This window comes from Colias philodice, unplaced genomic scaffold (assembly GCF_061535455.1).
Source record: "Colias philodice isolate Cphi_HAF_F1 unplaced genomic scaffold, ilColPhil1 Martin Lab GWU primary ptg000018l_1:14663442-14930425, whole genome shotgun sequence".
Classification (NCBI taxonomy): Eukaryota; Metazoa; Arthropoda; class Insecta; order Lepidoptera; family Pieridae; genus Colias; species Colias philodice.
Genome location: NW_028322191.1, coordinates 94,662 through 100,000, shown reverse-complemented (window position 1 = coordinate 100,000; position 5,339 = coordinate 94,662). Strand labels below are relative to the sequence as shown.

General features: G+C 42.4%; 2 non-coding genes across 2 annotated transcripts; both read right to left on the bottom strand.

The window, feature by feature from the left end:
- Positions 1-117: 117 nt before the first annotated feature.
- Positions 118-274, bottom strand: LOC149474787 (5.8S ribosomal RNA). Its single transcript, XR_016318247.1, has one exon. It is a non-coding gene; the product is annotated as a 5.8S ribosomal RNA (ribosomal RNA).
- A 277-nt stretch (positions 275-551) lies between these two features.
- LOC149474786 (small subunit ribosomal RNA) lies at positions 552-2,456 on the bottom strand. Its single transcript, XR_016318265.1, has one exon. It is a non-coding gene; the product is annotated as a small subunit ribosomal RNA (ribosomal RNA).
- Between the last annotated feature and the right edge of the window lie 2,883 nt (positions 2,457-5,339).

Sequence of the window (5,339 nt, the reverse complement as noted above, 5' to 3'; positions counted from 1 at the left end):
TACAGGTAAAATTTTCAAACGGATAGCGTGCACGCAATGCGCTCGCTAAACCGTCACATGCTCACACACGCGTGAAAACACGCGTGTGAACAGTGTGGATTGTTGTTTTTATACAGCCGGCCCTCAGACAGGAGTGGTCCTGGATATTTCTCCACGGACCGCAATGTGCGTTCGAAATGTCGATGTTCAAATGTGTCCTGCAGTTCACACTATGACGCGCAGTTAACTGCGTTCTTCATCGACCCGCGAGCCAAGTGATCCACCGTTCAGGGTAATAGTTTATTATAATAATGTTTTCGTTTCATAATCAAAGTGTTGTGCGCGTTCTTTTATGTAACGTTTGCGTGCGTGTACATAGGTTAAAATATGTACCGCGGCGCTTTCGCGAATCACTCTAACACGTCATACACTGACATGTTAGAGGTATTCGTTTTTTTTTTTAACGGATGCAGTCACATTCACGCGTCCCACGACACTCGTTCGTACTAATACACAAACACACACGAGGCGCGTATGCGAGTAGTGCGAGAGTGCGCAGTGCGTCGTTACGTTAATGATCCTTCCGCAGGTTCCCCTACGGAAACCTTGTTACGACTTTTACTTCCTCTAAATGATCAAGTTTGGTCAACTTCCCAGCAACGCCGACGGCCGTGAAGCCACCGCGTGTCGGTCCGAAGACCTCACTAAATCATTCAATCGGTAGTAGCGACGGGCGGTGTGTACAAAGGGCAGGGACGTAATCAACGCGAGCTTATGACTCGCGCTTACTAGGAATTCCTCGTTTATGGGGGATAATTGCAAACCCCAATCCCCAGCACGAAGGAGTTTCAACGGGTTGCCCGGGCCTCTAGGCCAGGGAGAACATGTTGATTCCTTCAGTGTAGCGCGCGTGCGGCCCAGGACATCTAAGGGCATCACAGACCTGTTATTGCTCAATCTCGTGCGGCTCAAAGCCGCCGGTCCCTCTAAGAAGAATTTTAATACGCCGCCAGTGAGTTGCGCGACCCGAGAGCCGCGCACACCTAAATGACGACGCCTATTTAGCAGGCTAGAGTCTCGTTCGTTACCGGAATTAACCAGACAAATCGCTCCACCAACTAAGAACGGCCATGCACCACCACCCACCGAATCAAGAAAGAGCTATTAATCTGTCAATCCTTCCGGTGTCCGGGCCTGGTGAGATTTCCCGTGTTGAGTCAAATTAAGCCGCAGGCTCCACTCCTGGTGGTGCCCTTCCGTCAATTCCTTTAAGTTTCAGCTTTGCAACCATACTCCCCCCGGAGTCCAAAATCTTTGGTTTCCCGGAAGCTGCCCGCCGAGCCATTGTAGTAACGTCGGCGGATCGCTAGATGACATATTTACGGTTAGAACTAGGGCGGTATCTAATCGCCTTCGAACCTCTAACTTTCGTTCTTGATTGATGAAAACACCTTTGGCAAATGCTTTCGCTGATGTTCGTCTTGCGACGATCCAAGAATTTCACCTCTAACGTCGCAATACGAATGCCCCCAGTTATCCCTATTAATCATTACCTCGGAGTTCTGAAAACCAACAAAATAGAACCGAGATCATATTCTATTATTCCATGCACGAAATATTCAAGCGGCATTTTGAGCCCGCTTTGAGCACTCTAATTTGTTCAAAGTAAAATTGTCGGCCCACCTCGACACTCACTGAAGAGCACCGCGATAGGATTTTGATATTGAACCGGCTTTTAACGACCGGCTCACCGACGATATGCTCCGCAAACGTGTCAGTATCACCGCGGATGCGGTGCACCGACAGCGCGGCGCACAAATGCAACTACGAGCTTTTTAACCGCAACAATTTTAGTATACGCTATTGGAGCTGGAATTACCGCGGCTGCTGGCACCAGACTTGCCCTCCAATTGTTCCTCGTTAAAATATTTAAAGTGTACTCATTCCGATTACGAGGCCTCGTAAGAGTCCCGTATCGTTATTTTTCGTCACTACCTCCCCGTGCCGGGAGTGGGTAATTTGCGCGCCTGCTGCCTTCCTTGGATGTGGTAGCCGTTTCTCAGGCTCCCTCTCCGGAATCGAACCCTGATTCCCCGTTACCCGTGACAACCATGGTAGTCGCAGAAACTACCATCGAAAGTTGATAAGGCAGACATTTGAAAGATGCGTCGCCGGTACTGGACCATGCGATCGGCAAAAGTTATCCAGATTCATCAAAATTAACGACTTCAGACGCCAGGCCCTCCGTCGATTGGTTTTGATCTAATAAAAGCACTCATTCCATCACTGGTCAGAGTTCTGATTGCATGTATTAGCTCTAGAATTACCACAGTTATCCAAGTAACTGAGTAAGATCTAAGGAACCAAAACTGATATATTGAGCCATTCGCGGTATCGCCTTAATACGGCTTGCACTGAGACATGCATGGCTTAATCTTTGAGACAAGCATATAACTACTGGCAGGATCAACCAGGGAGCTAACTAAAGCTTCCGCTAGAGCCTCAAACGTAACACGACGATGCCGCCGCGACGTTTGCTTCTCTATATAATTATATTATGTGCGCGAGGCGTGTTTAAATAACATGATATGTGACGGCGGCGACCGTCACACGCACACTATTCACACACACACACGGGCGCGCACACGTGGATAAATCTGAACACAGTCAGTTTAACCGTTGAAAGTATCATCTTAACGAGACACCCCTCAACAATTCCCATTCGCATCAAGCGAAGGAAAAATTTTAATATCGGTCAACTTTTATGACGCAAACGATCAATCTACGCACGGAGAGTGGAAGGATCGAAAATTGCGACCAAGTTTTGGAATATACGTGTGTTTCACACACACACGTATAAACATCTGATAAAAGCCCATTGGTACATCACAAACGTGTGCGATGTGAGCATTAAAAATTTTCATACTGCCGTTCAATAGTCGTAGTATATTTTTCACGGTCTGCGCTCCGAGAGTGTATCAAGATGCGTAATATTTATTACACTACACATATAAAATACAATCTACGAAACTGACAATCTATCAAACCGTCGGCAGACGCAATGTTACTACAGCTACTACTACTTCTTCTTCTACTACTACTACTACTACCACACTACTGAACACTGATCTTCTGATTTGAAGAGTTTTTGTTGTTCCATAAAATACTAAAGATTAAAAACTGTATCGCGCCGTTTGCACAACACACGCTTTTATAATATATCATCTTTGGTCTTTTATTATTTTATAGAACTAACACTACTCTACAATTCTGTCAGACTCACCACCAAACACCAACCCCAACCCCACATCAACGCCACACCGACACGCGAACTGCGGCAACGAGGAGAGCGCAGAGCACACACGGGCGACGCGGTACAACAGCGACGAAATAATGATACATACACATACGTACAATCTCTCGCTGCTGCGCACGCGCATCGCCCCCCGTCTTCGCTAGCCTCGCGCACCGATTGTCTCGCATCCCGGCAATGGTGTTTCTGCTTGTTTAATTTTTCACGTATCACGCACGGCATATGTACATACATACATACATACATACATACATACGCCGCGCGCGACTAACGCCTCGTGTTTTCAAGGTCAAGTCAAAAAACTTTGTACGCGTGCAGTTACGGCGTGCAGTCGTCAAAAATAATTCATGATTATAAATTTCGTGGTCCATATTAAATAAATTATAAACAACAACAACAACAACAACAACAACGACAAAAGAGGGCGTTAATTTTTGATAGACATAAATTTGAACCTCAATGTAATAATAGTTAGGTTTGTGTGTAGGTTAGGTTAGGTTAGGTTAGCTTTTTAAAACTAAATTATTTCTGGCCACGAAATTTATAATCATAATATTAGCTACATTTCGTTTCTCTTTTCTCAGAAAATTCGAAAATTTTAAAATTCGAAAAAATTCGGCTATTCAACAACAACAACAACAACAAAAGAGGGCGTTCATTTTTGATAGACATAAATTTGAACCTCAATGTAATAATAGTTAGGTTTCTGTGTGACGATTTAATAGTTAGGTTTGTGTTTAGGTTAGGTTAGGTTAGGTAAGGTTAGGTTAGGTTAGGTTAGGTTAGGTTAGGTTAGCCTTTTAAATCTAAATTATTTCTGGCCACGAAATTTTTAATCATAATATTAGCTGTTTCGTTTCTCTTTTCTCAGAAAATTCGAAAATTTAAAATTCGAAAAAATTCGGCTAAATTAAAATACACCTTCCTATTTTTACCCCTTCTAAGAAACAAACATTTTGTACTCAACCGTTTTCATATTTAACAGGATTTCTAATTAAGAACACATACCGCAGAATAAACATGCCCAGTATTTTTCCTATTTCGGAGTTATACCACCGTATTAGGATAATTCGTATCGTATTACGGCGGTATTTTATTTCTTATTTTTTGGGTAAAAAATGACTTACAAAATATATGAAGCAAGCTATTTAAATAGTGGGTGTAATAGTAGGAAAATGCTATAAACAATACAACATACAAACTTGAACGGCTTATTAAGACGAAAAACTTAGTTTATAAAATACTAGCTTATGAATAGTAAATGTTGTGTACTATGTATATTGTAAATGTAATATGTAGGAAGACTCATCTTTCAACATTAACCGTATTAAGCTAAGTCTCTACTACATGACCCATTCTGGAGACCTTAAGATGACTAAGCAAGTAATCATAAGTTCTAGAGTGGGGAACAGTTAAGAAAACACCGATTTAGAAATTAATTTTATTCAACACGGACATTTGCTAAGGCATTCTATACATGAATTACTTTATTACGTAAATTATACGCTAAAATTATTCCTTGACATGTCCAGATGATCATATCGAAAGTCCCCAAGCGTGGGGGGGGGGGGGGGGTTATGCTGAGCGGGTAGTAGGGGGGTCAAAGGACCTTTATTTAGATTTTTGCTCATAAGTCTAAAACCTGCACAAATAGCATTATGGTTACTTCTAGGTAAATTTTCTATTTATAACATCTATTTTTCATATGTACCACGAGCGAAGCCGGGGCGGACCGCTAGTATATATATATAATATATCAAGCGGCATATCAAATGACGTGTGAATTACAATAAGTCATGTTTTATCAAAATCGGTTAATCTGTTTATTACATATAGGGCACCTTAGGGGTGATAGTGGGGATAAATAATCCAAATGGAGTAGCAAACGAAAGGATACATGTACATAATATATAGGTATGATTAGACATGGTTAAGATCAAAATCGGTTCTGCCATTTACTAGGGGTGAAAGGGAAAAGTTGAAAGTCTGTGAAAGTAGAAGGATATGGGAGCGGGAGAATAACCACATTCTGGAAATTTTGAACTCT